Source organism: Vulpes vulpes, chromosome 15, assembly GCF_048418805.1.
Source record: "Vulpes vulpes isolate BD-2025 chromosome 15, VulVul3, whole genome shotgun sequence".
NCBI lineage: Eukaryota > Metazoa > Chordata > Mammalia > Carnivora > Canidae > Vulpes > Vulpes vulpes.
In genome coordinates, this window is record NC_132794.1 from 94,023,190 (window position 1) to 94,037,482 (window position 14,293).

The 14,293-nt window shown below is 50.5% G+C and overlaps 1 protein-coding gene across 4 annotated transcripts in view; it reads right to left on the reverse strand.

Moving 5' to 3' along the window:
* Window positions 1-6,487, reverse strand: part of ITPRIP (inositol 1,4,5-trisphosphate receptor interacting protein) — a 34,455-nt gene extending 27,968 nt beyond the window's left edge. Inside the window, exons 1-2 of one of the 4 annotated variants that reach the window (XM_072739946.1) lie at window positions 6,273-6,487; window positions 27-212 (exon numbers count right to left, since the gene is read on the reverse strand). The gene's annotated coding sequence lies outside the window, so the exon portion shown is untranslated. The remainder of the gene's footprint in view (window positions 1-26; window positions 213-6,272) is intronic. The other 3 variants (XM_072739943.1, XM_072739945.1, XM_072739944.1) reach the window with 3 other exon arrangements.
* Window positions 6,488-14,293: the final 7,806 nt, after the last annotated feature.

Consider the following 14,293-nt stretch of genomic DNA (forward strand, 5'->3'; position numbering starts at 1 on the left):
CCTTGCCCAGCCCCTGAGAAACACACCTGGGATGTCACACCTTCTATGCTCCTTCCCTTCAACATCAGTCCTACAGTTGGAGTGGTTCTTATTCCTCTCAGTTGCCTTAAGGTGGAGGTGTTGCCGTGGGCAACAGTGATGTCACCTTCCAGGTGCTTCCATTCTGCTGATGTCAGGGGGTGGGCCACTCGGATAGAAGGGCAGTACGCTTTCTACAAGAAAATATCACAGGTCTCAAATTCCTGAGGAGGGCCCTATACACCTCTGAGGCACCCCCAAATGACCCTCTTCCTCTCCCAGAAGACCTCACCTTTCTTTCCCCTCTGGATGCCTATTCAGGCCAAGCCTCAAACCTGGCTGTCCCTCCCCCAGAGCTGGCGGAAAGGTGAGGACTAGCAGCTGTGTCCTCACCTCTGAACAAACCACAGCAAGGGCACCGATGAGCAACTTCCTTCTAAGCCTCTGAGACAGTCTGGGTCCCTACAGCCTTGTCCTTTGGCCAGACATCAGTGGCACTAATGGGGAAGCCAGAGGCCCAATTCGGCAGAGAATGTGGATCCTTGACTGAACTCGACCTGTCTTTCAGAGCTCATACTAGCCAGATAAGAAGCCGATGCCAGGTACAGGGCTTGGTGTTTTCTACACATGTCCTGTGAGTGGTTATCCCCAATTTACCAAGGATGAAACTGAGGCTTGAAATAGTCAAAGTGCTTGCCCAAATACAGAGAAGATCGATCTACTGGGTGGTGGAGCCAGGACTCAACCAAGTCCACCCTACTCCAAAGCCCATGAGGGTCACAACTCCTTGGCACCGGGTCACCTAGAGACTGTAGCTTACTAAAGATGAGCCGTGAGGGAGCCTGACCAGAGATCACAGAGAGCCCTTTAATTCCAAAGAGGCCATTTGGGCAGGCTAACTGATCTGAGACAGCCAAGGCAAGCAGTGCCTTAGTACAGCTTCATGCCTATGCTCACAAAGGGGCTTGCCATAAGTGGCCAATCTGGGGTCTTTCACTTCCCCAAGCATCTGTGATTAGCGATCTTGTTTCTTCGCTAAATCCTCTTAATTTGCATACAGCACTTATCCCTATGGCCTGGCCTTCAACCCTGAAACTGTATAGTGGTTAACTTTTACAAATAAAACTACGTAGCTGGGAGCTAAGTAAAACAGAAATAAGCTAGGGGCACCTGGGTGGCTCAGTGATTGAGTGTCTGCCTTTGGCTTGGGTCACGATCCCAGGGTCCTGGGATCAAGTCCTGCATCAGGCTTCCCCACAGGGAGCCTGCTTTTCCCTTTGCCTGTGTCTCTGCCTCTCTGTGTCTCTCATGAATAAGTAAAAAATTTAAAACATAGAAATAAGCAAAATTATGCAAGAGGAAATGGAGAAATCCTATCAGGTAGACACTGCCCCCAAGGCACTGGCCAAAAAGATCTAGATAGCCAGGCTGACTGGAGTACTGGTCTATCTGGCAAGTATCTCTCCACTGATGAGAAGGCCATAGACGTCAAGAGAACCCCATTATATTACACACACCACTCCATGCCCCACTTTGCCAAGCATGAGCTGCCTGGATCTTTGTATTCCTATGTGGCTCGGCCAGGATACAGTCTGCATGATGGTGATGGTCACAAGTCTTCCCAATTAATAAACTAGCATTCTAATTTGCATACCCACTTCTGGGAGCTTCTCGAGGTGACTCAGTAGTCCAAGTCCAAAATACTCTGAAAATTGTGGAGATGAGGTTTCTGAATAAGCATAGCTAACTAAGAGCTAGGCTTGGGATAGGTGACAAGATGTACATAAACAGCTCCCTTTATGCGAAATCTGCAGGGTATCAGCTGGTCCTTCCCAGGATACTTCGAAGCATCCTCATGGCCCAGCAGCTAATTTATTTAAAATACGATCTATAGATAGTATATAGTAAAAATGCTTCATTCCAGCTAATTAAATGCTAAAATGTATAGTGTGGAAAATAAATGATCATATAGATGTAGCTATAAGATGGAATTTTGGGAAAGATTCCCTGAACACGTTTGGGAAGGGCATTTACAGGTGAACAGGGCCTAGACAGGGAAGGGAAGAGGGGACAGATGGGGCCCAGGAGGTGGGAAGAGCTGGGACAGCATGTTTGGACACTCGCCAACTTGTTCCACCCCTGAGGGCATTTCCTGCCTTGGTCAGGGGCCCCATGTAGCTCTGGCCTTCTCTTTCTGTACAACGCCCAGGTGGCACTTACTCATCACTCTCACGTCAGGCCCCAAACTGGATTTGCCACCTCACACTGTCCAGCAATTAAAGACGAAAGTCAATTGATACTTGGGCCTGGCCTCCATGAGCCATCAAGGCTGAGCATGCTCTTTTCCCCTTATCTTTCTGCAGCCAGATAAGTTTTCTATCTTTCCTCCCTCTGAGCAGAGAGGGGGTATTTCTTCCTCTGACAAAGAAAAGACCAAATCATACAAGAGGCTTGCTCTTCCCTTCTTCCCACTAGGGCTCCCAACCAAACAAGTTTATTTATTTTTTTAAGATTTATTCACTTATGAGAGAGAATGAGACAGAGCGTGCAAGTGGTGGGAGAGAGAGAGGGAGAGGACCCCAAGTTCCTAAGCAGACTTCTTGCTGAGCATGGAGCCTGCCCCTGCGTGGATCCTATGACTCCCGAGATGATGACCTGAGTGGAAACCAAGAGACGCATGCTCAACCAATTGAGCCACCCAGGCACCTGGCAAACTAGCTTTTTAAAATTAACCGACTTCTTACTCTAGGTTCAGTGATTGGGACTCAGCTTCCAGGCTCCTAAACACTTCACTGCTCTGTGTCTTAGCTTCCTCATCTATACAGGGGTAACAACACCTACCTCATTGGACTACTATGAAGATTAAATGACTTAATGAAAGGAAAGTGGTTTGGGGAAAAAAAAAATCCTGGCAAATAAATGTTAGGCCTTCAATAATTGTTGGTCGTCTAGGCTGCTGCATATGGTTGCACAGGTGACATACTGCTCAAGAACACTTGGCCTGAGTATGGTAAGGATGGATCCAGCTCACAAGCACTTGCCCAGCTATGCGCCTGGGCCATGTCCATCAAGATGAGACCCCCAACATGGCATCCTAAATGTCACCAAGGTGCCACCCTCTTGCAGAAAGATGCATCTTACTCTAATTCACACAAGGGACGGAACTGGCTAGCAATAGCCTTGGCGATTATTAACAACCCTTGGCATTCTCAGATATATCCCTCTCCCCAGCAAGACTGGATTAGAGGGGGATTGGTCTGAGATAGACTGGTCTCAGCCATAAGTAAGGTCCCACTTTCTCAGCTCCCTAGCACTCTTGGAGCGCTTGCCTCTCACTTAGGACATTTCTCTGTCAAAACCCCACAGGCTGCACTGCAACCTCGTCCCTACTGAGGGGACCTGTCTGCCCCAAACGTGGAGCCACAGTTTTGTACTCTCTCCTTCCTGACTGCTAGTGGCCACCTGCCTCTGCTGGCAGGGATGGCAGTGCACTACTAACTTGTAGTTGTTGCCAAGTTACTCCTTACTTCTGAGTGACAGCTATCTCCCTGCTTCTTATCGGTGCGTCTCTGAGCAAACCCTTGCGTCTGTGAGCAAACTTTTCCTCAAGTGACAGTGGTGGAGATTCCTGAGGGCCACGGCCTCATCCCCCTGGGCTTCTCATCCTGGAGACAAATGTGGGTGGTTCACTCCCTTCTCCCTCACAAGATGCGCTTTGCTGACCCCCCCTTGCCATGCCAGCCCCTCTCCCCTGGACCACTTCCCTTTGGCAGTGCCATCCTTTGCTGGAGGGGGCCTGGAGGACTGAGCTCACCGTAGGGGCTCTGCTGGTCACTGCCTCCCAACTGAGATGTGTACCTCCTCCATCAGACAGAATCCCCCACCTTCTTTCTCTTTATTGACTCCATGGCGTTTGAGAAGGGAAAAATACAAAACCAGCTTTCTCCCAGGTAGTACTTTCTCAGGTGGGCACTTTTGCCAGAAGCCCCTGCTAGATGTTCTTCCCTGTTCTTGTCCTCAGATAAAAAGTTCACCCCCACACCCTGGTCTTTGTTTCGCTTTGAATCCTGCAGGAGCTGGGAACCACTCCTGGTAAGGTGACAACTTCTGGGATGATGGCATCGGGTTAAAAGTTCAGATCCTTGCCCCCTGAAATCCAGAGCTTGAAATTGCTGCATCTTTGCAAATTACGGAGCTAGGGGATGGCATCTGAACAAAAGCCATCCACCCAGGGAGAGCAGAGAGTCAGTAGAACCACTTTATGGTTACCCACAAGTGGAAAATATGAGGGCAGAATGGCCTGGAGCAGCAGCAGGCACAGGGAATTAGCAAACAATGAAAGCCACTTAGGCACGTAGGCTGGAAGGAGGGCTCCAAAGCACAGCCCATTATGTTAATAGTAAAGAGGTGAACAGCAGCAATTCCACCTGTGTCTGCCGGGCCATGTTCACAGCTAACCTGGACCTGTGACTGCAGCAGGCTCAGATCAGCTTTACCTGGCAGCCTCTCCGGGGCACAACTGGCTTGTAAAAGGCAAGAAGGGCTCTGGGTCAAATCCCAAAGAGTAACAAGAAAACAGAACGGGATTCTCAAACTGATTCAGATCCCAAAGGCCAGGGTCCAGGATCTGCCCGGCATCTGGAGCTCTTCTAGTTTTGAAGGCGGTTCCTTCTCACACCAGGCGGGGATGTGTGATCCCTGAGTGGCTCCGTAAAATATGTTCCCCTCGTTGGTTGGCAGCATTTTGATTTCTAAAGAGGAGCATTTGGGATGGGAAGCCCGGCCCTGGGGCTTCTGAGTCCCATCACCTGGAAGCCAGAAAGCTGGAGACACAGTGGGGAGAGGTGGCGATTGGGTTAAGGGTCAGGCGATTTGCAGCCTCAAGAGGAAAGTCCTGCACTGCGCGGGGTCTCTTCCACTCACAGACCCGAAAGAGGAAGCTGCGGAGGCTCCCTCCGGCCCCGTCACCCCATAACTTCACTACCTTAAACCGAGAAAGAAAACAGGCAGCCCTCCTACTGCCTCCTTGCAGGAGGGGGAAGAGCCGGGGACCCGGCCCGTCTGTCTGTCCGCGCGCGCACGCTGCACTCAAGTAACGGGCCGCCGGGGCAGGAGCGACCGTCGCCGCGCGGGGGTGCAGCCAGGCGACCCGGGGGCCCCGGCCCGGGCTGCAGCGGAGACGCCTGGGGCGGAGGGGCACGCAGCAGGCCGCCCCGCGCCCCAGCCCCGGCTCCCCTCCACCGCGCCCCAGCCCCGGCTCCCCTCCACCGCGCCCCCAGCCCCGGATCCCCTCCACCGCGCCCCCAGCCCCGGATCCCCTCCACCCCCAGCCCCGGGTCCCCTCCACCCCCAGCCCCGGCTCCCCTCCACCGCGCCCCCAGCCCCGGATCCCCTCCACCCCCAGCCCCGGGTCCCCTCCACCCCCAGCCCCGGCTCCCCTCCACCGCGCCCCCAGCCCCGGATCCCCTCCACCCCCAGCCCCGGGTCCCCTCCACCCCCAGCCCCGGCTCCCCTCCACCGCGCCCCCAGCCCCGGATCCCCTCCACCCCCAGCCCCGGGTCCCCTCCACCCCCAGCCCCGGCTCCCCTCCACCGCGCCCCCAGCCCCGGATCCCCTCCACCCCCAGCCCCGGGTCCCCTCCACCCCCAGCCCCGGCTCCCCTCCACCGCACCCCCAGCCCCGGATCCCCTCCACCCCCAGCCCCGGATCCCCTCCACCCCCAGCCCCGGCCCCCTCCACCGCGCGCCCCCAGCCCCGGCTCCCCTCCACCGCACCCCCAGCCCCGGCTCCCTCCACCGCGCCCCCAGCCCCGGCTCCTGTCCACCGCGCACCCCCGGCCCCCTCCACCGCACCCCCAGCCCCGGCTCCCCTCCACCGCACCCCCAGCCCCGGCTCCCCTCCACCCCCAGCCCCGGCTCCCCTCCACCGCGCACCCCCGGCCCCCTCCACCGCGCCCCCAGCCCCGGCTCCCCTCCACCGCACCCCCAGCCCCGGCTCCCCTCCACCCCCAGCCCCGGCTCCCCTCCACCGCGCACCCCCGGCTCCCCTCCACCGCGCCCCCAGCCCCGGCTCCCCTCCACCGCACCCCCAGCCCCGGCTCCCCTCCACCCCCAGCCCCGGCTCCCCTCCACCCCCAGCCCCGGCTCCCCTCCACCGCGCACCCCCGGCTCCCCTCCACCGCGCCCCCAGCCCCGGCTCCCCTCCACCGCACCCCCAGCCCCGGCTCCCGTGCACCGCGCGCCCTCGGGACTCACGCCGGCCTTCGTCCCCTCCCGGCCTCCGCGGGGACCGCGCCAGCCCCGCAGCGCGCGCGGGGCCCCAGGGCCCGGAGGCCGCGGTTCGCGTCCCGCCGGGCGCTTACAAGGACGGGGGCGGCGGCTCCGCGGCCGGCTCCCGCCCTCGCGCCTCCATCCGCGCGGCCCCCAGGGCGGCGGAGTTACTCATTTCCTGGATGTCACAGAAACTTTTTCCTCCTTATAAGAACAAAACACCCGCCTCTGCGACGGGCCGCCGCAGCTCCTTAAGGAGGACCGTGCGAGTTGCGGTGAGGCGGCCCCAAGAGGTCGGCCCCCCGCCCCCCCACAGGAACCCCCGAGAGGCCAAGCAGACCCGGAGGGCGACCCGGCGAGTCGGGCTCCGGCCTCCCGAGTCCGCCGGCGCGGGGGGGCGGGGGCCGAGCAGGACGACCTTAAAAGGCAGCGCGGGCGGGCGGGGGGCGGGGGTTAAGGCGCTGCCCGGGGCTGCGAGTTCTCCGCGGCGCGTTTACAAGCGGCGGGATTCCAGCCCCCCGCCCCCCCGCTTTTGTCCTCGGGAGGGAACTGTACGTCCAGACACGACGCCGGCCCCTTTCTTTTTCCGCGGCCCGAGTGGATGAACGCGGAGCCGCGGGCATCAGTGCCCTGCTCCGGGCCGAGGCTGCACAAAGGATGCGCCCCGCGCGCTTCCCTGCAGAGGGCGCTTTCGGGCCCCGCGCCCGCCGCCGTAGCGTTAGACCCCGCGTGTGAAGTCAGGGCCCCGGGCATCGGGGCCGGGCATCGGGGCGGGGAGGGCCGGCGGCCGCGGCGCCCAGGTGCCCCCCCCCCCCCGGTGCCAAATCCGTAGCTTCTCCTCCTGTGACCCGCCGGCCGTCCCGGCCAGGGGGAGTGGCGGCCACGGCTGGAGCAAATCCCGCATTAAGTGGCTTTGGGGGAGTCCAGCACGACGGAGGGCAGCCTGGGGGAGTGCGGAGAACACGCTGTCCAAGTGGTTATCACCAGGGCCGCTGCGGTGGGGCCTCTCGGGTCACCTATGCCCTTCCCTCTTGGAGCCAGCCCAATAACGTGAGCACTCGCCTGGAAGACATTAGGCTGAGTCTCGAAGATAAACAGGCAGTGAGACAAAGTGCTAAAAATAGACCCCCTGGCCCTTGGCCCGGGTTACTCTTGTTTTCAAGCTTCTGCCTTGCTCCTAGCGCTTTCCTTACATCAGGGACAGTTAGGCGGAGTTTGGGGGGCACTGATGGGGAGGGATGGGGGAACGGGCTTGCAGGGCCCTAGGGCAGGCTGCTCCGAGATGGGCCCATTTGGCCTGAACATTATTTTGAGTTAAAAGCAATGGAACCCTGCCTGGGCAGATTCTGGAAAAGCTCTACCTCTCCCTCCCGGGGGCCAGCCAGCGCTAGAGCTATTAAGAGGAATTCCTCTTTACCTAAGAAGCTTAATGAGGCAAGCTTTGTTTTCCAAACTTATTTCACCATCCTGCCAATAGTCTTTCTCCCTTTGTAACCTCAGACCCCAACCCCTCTCCTGGGCTCACCTTAGCTATCACTGTCTTTGGAATTTCCCTGTCTGGGTGGGATCCCCCCTTACAGAGGCACCTAAATGTGATTTTCTCCTGTTAAAAAATCTGCCTCATGTCAGTTTGATTCTTAGTCTTGCTAGAAGGATCTTGAGGGGGCAGAAGAAATTCTTCCTCCTTGACTCCAGGAATCTAGGGAAACGTTTGCGAAAGGGTTTTGTATTGCCAAAATGTCTGTCAAGTTCGATGGGTGGGGTACTCCTTCTCCCTAAAGCAGGCAAAAGGAATTCTTGGAGGGTAGGGACACTGACCTGAGCACCTCTACACTGCCTTATAATCCTTGGGGTAAGAGTTCAGGGTTCTGTATGCTGGAACATGAAGGTTAGTACTCAGATGCCCTCTGGGATTGTCATCCTGTGTGCAAAGTCGTTCTAGCAATTTCTAACCGGCTGTGTATATTTATTTATATAAGGAATATTTATTAGATTTGTCTTTCTTTCAAACCGGATGATTTCACTCTGAGTGACCTAATGGTCACCTGCATTGGCTCCCCTCTGCTTTCAGCACAGAATCCACCATCCTAACCTGGCACACAGGCTGTTCATGAATTAGCCTCTACTTATTTTGATGCAGAAAAAAGATGTTAGGGTTCAAAGCCAAGGGCCAAGAAAGAATTCTTGAGACATCTCTGGTGCGAAAAGGTGGTTTTGTTAAATGTGGGGATAAGACTTGTGGGCAGAAAGAGTTGCACTGAGGTCACTGAGGAGTGGCCCATTATATACCTTCAAGCTGGGAGGGGATTAGAGAGAGCCTTAGCCTCCCAAGTATTTTGGAAACAAAGTTTCCGGGATCCTGAGGGGGATAGCTATTGTTAGGTAAAGGTCATTATTATTATTTAGTAAAAACCCAGGAGACCTTTCAGATGTATGTATGTTATCGGGTCATATGCTTGGGGATGATTGCCAACAAGTATCTTGGGGGCGAGGGGTGGAGGGTAGAGATAAAGGTTTCCAAAGGAATTTTTATATGGTAAAGTAGACTTACAGGGTTCTGGGGGTCTGGCTAAGATTGCCTTTTGCCCTTAGCAAAGTACCAACATCGACATCAAGGCAGTTGAGTCCCTAGAGGAATGTCACTCTGCCTGCTTCAAGGACTTGTCCATGGGCTGTAGGTAGTAAGGGAATTTAACAAGTTTTCTTCTGCCTTTGTTTCCACATCAGTTACACCAACCTCATATCTCACTACACGTTCCACACCGAACTCCTTGTAGTTCTTGGAATTCATGCTTCTCAGAATGTGATATGGGATCTGTTCCCCGCCCCAACCCTTAAATATTCACAAGTGCTCTATCTTCTCTGCAACCGTCACCCACCTCTTTCTCCAACCTGGCACTCCATGCACACACGCCTTTTTTTTTTTTCCTAGCTAAAGGGGACTGGGTCTTCAAAATTGGCAATTTCTCTTCCAGGAACTCTTCCTTGAACCACCACACCGTGGTTAGAATCCCCCTCCCCATCATGTAGATTCCATAGCACCTTGTGCTTACTCTAGAAAGGGTTTTTAAAAGACAGGAAAGTACAAAGATTCAACTTCTGGGAACAGTAGTGATCAAAGAGTTCATGACCCTCGGCTTCAAACACAGAACAGCTGAAAAAAAGGTAGCAATGACTGAAAGGAAGAAAGGGGGAGCCCTAGGGTTGATGCAAGAAGAGAGAACTCAGAAACACCTCGGGAGAGTTGACTTATTTTAAATAAACCCAAATGGCTGACTGGAGTTCAGGACTCATTCAGGCCTTGGGTTCTAAAAAGGTAGGGATCTGCCCACAGTTGGGACCCTGCAGAGGATCTTAGGGACTAGAAGATGGAGAGAAAAAATTCTCCCACTCATCCAGGGGCCCAGCAAGGAAGTTTGTGGTTTGTCTGGGGCTTTGGATGAACTGAAGTTGTCTGTTGTAGAAATGGAAACCACTATGCACAGATGTGAGGCCTTAATCTACACAACTGGTGTGGGGAGGGAACCCTGAAGTCAACACAAAATATCAAAGCTGGTTCCAGAGTGATGACTTGGTCCTGTCAGACGTGAATGCAAAAACCTAGCTGTTTCTTCTGATCTCTCACAGCACAAACAACCCTCATTGAAGATGAGCTTATAATGAGAAATTATAAACTAGGAAATGAACTGCATGAGGAATGGGATTGGTAGGTGTAATAAACAGGAAAATTAGACTCTTAAGAACTTGATACAATAGAACAATTTTTAAAAATATTTTATTTATTTATTAATGAGAGAGAGAGAGGCGAACAATTTGAAGAATACTATAAAATAGTTCTGTTCAAAATAATTACAAAGATAAAATTATAAGAAAGATAAAAAACAGTAGAACATAGCACTATGAAAAAAGAATAGGCAAATTTGAAAAGTACAAATGCAATATGTCGAAATAAAAAGTTTAGTCATTTGCACTTAAAAAATCTTAATGGTTGGAATTTTCTTGTTAGGCAGTAATAATGTATCAGTCAAAAAGCCAGTAACAATAACTCATTGAAAAGGGGAACGGGTGTCTGGGTGGCTGTCTACTAAGTGCCCAACTCTTGGTTTCGGCTCAGGTCATGATCTCAGGGGCCTGAGATGGAGCCCTACATTGTTGGGCTCTGCCCCTCCCCCTGCTCCTCTAAATAAATAAATAAATAAATAAATAAATAAATAAATAAATAAATAAAATATTTATTTCTAAAAAGGTTTTATTTATTTATTCATGACACACACACATACACACACACAGAAGCAGGCACCCTGTGGGGAGCCCGATGCAGGACTTGATCCTTGACCCCAGGATCACGATCTGAGCCAAATACTGAGCCACTCAGGTGTCCCAATAAATAAAATTGTTAAAGGGGGGGATAAAGAAAAGTGACATACTAATCTCATTTACAAATACTCCTTCAGAAATCCTAACTAAAATATTGATACAGAATTTCAGCAGTATATCAAAATGTAATTAAACACTTCTGGGCACCTTGGTGGCTCAGTGGTTGAGTGTCTGTCATAGGCTCAGGTCGTGATCCTGGGGTTTTGGGAGTGAGGCCCACATCAGACTCCCCACAGGGAGCCTGCTTCTCCCTCTGCCTATGTCTCTGCCTCTCTCTCTGTCTCTCATGAATAAATAAATACAATCTTTAAAAAGAGAAACAACTTCTGTAGCATGATAAAAATAAAAGGTGACATTTGGCCCCCAAACCAGTGTCCTGCTTAATGAAGAAATACTAGAAACGTCATGTTCAAGTTAGTGCAGGATAAGGATGTCTTCTTTCATCTTTTTTTTTTTTTTTGTCAATTTGGAGTGTGATTGGTTGCAAGTAATAGAATACCTGACTATAATTTCATACGTGTTTGAGACTACTAGAGAATTAAAGAAATAGGGGATTTATTTTTCTTAAATGAGAAGTCTGTATAGAGGTGGCTGCTTTGGTTGAATCCTTTGATATTTTTGGGTCTGGTCAAAGGTGATGTACATAATTGCAAAACCCGTCCTCCAAGGCTTTCAGTTTAGACTGCCATTGATAAGGTATGTGAACTATGTTTCCCCACATCCTTTCCAGCACAGGCTATTTCCTTACTTCAACTAATGTGCTTCTTTTTTATTTCTTCTTCTTCTTCTTCTTCTTCTTCTTCTTCTTCTTCTTCTTCTTCTTCTCCTTCTCCTTCTCCTCCTTCTCCTCCTTCTCCTCCTTCTCCTCCTTCTCCTCCTTCTCCTCCTTCTCCTCCTTCTCCTCCTTCTCCTCCTTCTCCTCCTTCTCCTCCTTCTCCTCCTCCTTCTCCTCCTTCTCCTCCTCCTTCTCCTCCTTCTCCTTCTTCTCCTTCTCCTCCTTCTCCTCCTTCTCCCTTCTTCTTCCTTCTTCTTCCTTCTTCTTCTCCTTCTTTTGGAAATAAACTTTTATTAACTTATTTATTTTAGAGAAAGGGAACACAAGAGCGGGGGAGCAAAGAGAGAGGGAGAGAATCTCAAGCAGATTCCATGCTGAGCTTGGAGATCCATGCAGGGCTCCCTCTTACAACCTGAGGTCATAATCTGAGCTGAAATCCAGAGTCAGATGGTTAACCAATGGGGCCACCTAGGTACTCCTAGTGTGCTTCTTTTATTTTTATTTTTTTTATTTTTTATTTTTGTTTTTTTAGTGTGCTTCTTTTATAAGTAAAAAACATATCTCAATGTGTTGATGTGTATTTCTTTAATTATTAGTGAGGTTAAATGGAACATTATTATTGGCCATTTTTATTTCTTCATTTGGAGATAGTTGATTATAACTTTACTCATTTTTCTGTTGGCTTGGTTCTCGTGTGTGTGCATGCGTGTGTGTGCGCGCGCGTGTGTGTGTGTGTGAAGGTAAATGGAACTCTTTTTATAACCTCAGGTGTTAGCTGTGACTTCAAATTTTACAGTGAAAGGTGACTTGTGACCAACACCAGACCAATTGCAGGGCAGCCTCACACTGTGCTTCACAGTCAAGAACATTTAAAAAAACCAACCCATACATGAGGACAGATTTCCTGTTCACCCCCGGCTGTGGTTATCCCCATATGTAGAATAGAATACATGATGATGGGAGAAACAGGAAGCCAATGCTAGTCATGAACAGAATGATGGATGAGAAAAATAGGGCATTTTCTTTGATTTAGTCCATCTCTTGCCATCATGAATTCACCTTTGTGTGTAGTTTTAAGAGATAATAACACGGTGGTTTACAGAGCATTTCACTGGAACGGGCTACTTTGCTGAGACCTCAGATGTGTCAGTTGAACAGGATAGATGATTTACATTTGGCTATTTCTTTCCTCAAAGTCTGTGCTGGAAATTCCTCCCTCTCCTAGGGATTTTGGAACCAGCAAGTGAGAGATTATTTACCAACAGAAGTGGAGCCCAGAGAAACCAGGTCACATATTCAAGGTCACATTGTTGTTTAGTGACAATATAATAGGGAAAACTTACACGATGTGGTTATACTTTTGCTTTAAGCACTTTAACAATTCATCAATTCTCATAATAACTGCACACAGAAGGTATCATTAGCAGTCCCATTTAATATATGGAGAAACTGAGGCCCAGAGAGGCTAAGTAATTTGCTTGAGGTCACCCAGCTATTAAGTGGCAGAGTCAGGATTTGAAGCAGGCACTTTGGCTCAAGAATCTTGACCTTAATTACAATGCTGTATCTTTCTGTTTAAAGTAAACCCCCTCCAAATGTACAACTACAATGAATTTCCCCAAGAATGAGATTTCAATGGTTAAAATGTTTTTCAAACTTTTTTGAAACTACATTTTACCTCAGAACCCAATATACTCACACATAAAAGTCTGTTATAATTGAAAGATTACTTAAAAACAATCCTTATGCTTACTGCATGTGAGATACTCTGGTATATTCCTTCTTCTTTCTCTACCGGTCTCTTACCCTTTCCTGAAAATAAAAAAATGCAGGTTACAACCGACTAATGAGTCATGATCCAAAGTAAGAGAAAAAAGTGCTTTCTTGTTTTTATTTTTTAGAAGATTTTTATTATTGGGGTGCCTCGGTGACTCATTTGGTAAAGCATCTGACTCTTGATCTCAGCTCAGGTCTTGGTCTCAGGGTTGAGTTGAAGCCCCATATTGGGCTGCTAGGCATGGAGCCTACTTTAAAAAAAAAGAAAGATTTTTAATCTTAAGTAATCTCTCCACCCAGTGTGGGACTCGAACTCACAACACCAAGATAAAGAGTTGTATGCCCCACTGACTGAGCCAGCTAGGAGTCCCCCAAAAATGCTTCTTTAAAAAAATAGATTTTATTTATTTCAGAGAGAGAGAGAGAGGGAGAGAGAGAGAGCACACGCAAGCATGAGCAAGGGGAGGGACAGAGGGAGAAGCAGACTCCCCGTTGAGCAGGGAGCCTGACATGGGGCTTGACTCTAGGACCCCAGGATCATGACCTGAGCCAAAGGCAGACACTTAACCAACTCAGCACACAGGTAGGTACCCCCAAAATCCTTCTTTAAATCACTTTTCTAGTTCACATCTGTATTATGAAAGCTGTTAGTGGTTTATAAATGTCAAATTTCCAACCGCACACAGCACTTGGAGTGGGGAAAACTGTCAAATAATTTCTATCAAACTTGTTTCTGGTTAGTCAGTATTCATCGCTCTCCGTGTAGTTAATGTCTAAAGATGGTACCCTGGGACTTTAAATCACCATGCTCTAACCTTAGGAAAACCTGCCTTCAGTCATTCCCATATTCATTCACTTACTCATTCACTAATTCAATAAATATTTGAGCACCTACTACATGCCAGGCGTTGTGCTAAATCAGGAGTTGGCAAACTATGGCTGGCAGGCCAACTCCGGAGTGCCACCTGTTTCTGTAAATAAAGTTTTGCTGGATCAAAACCAGGCCCATTCATTTCTGTATTGTCCGTGGCTGCTTTTGCACTACAATAGCGGAGTTGAATACCGAGACCCTGTGGCC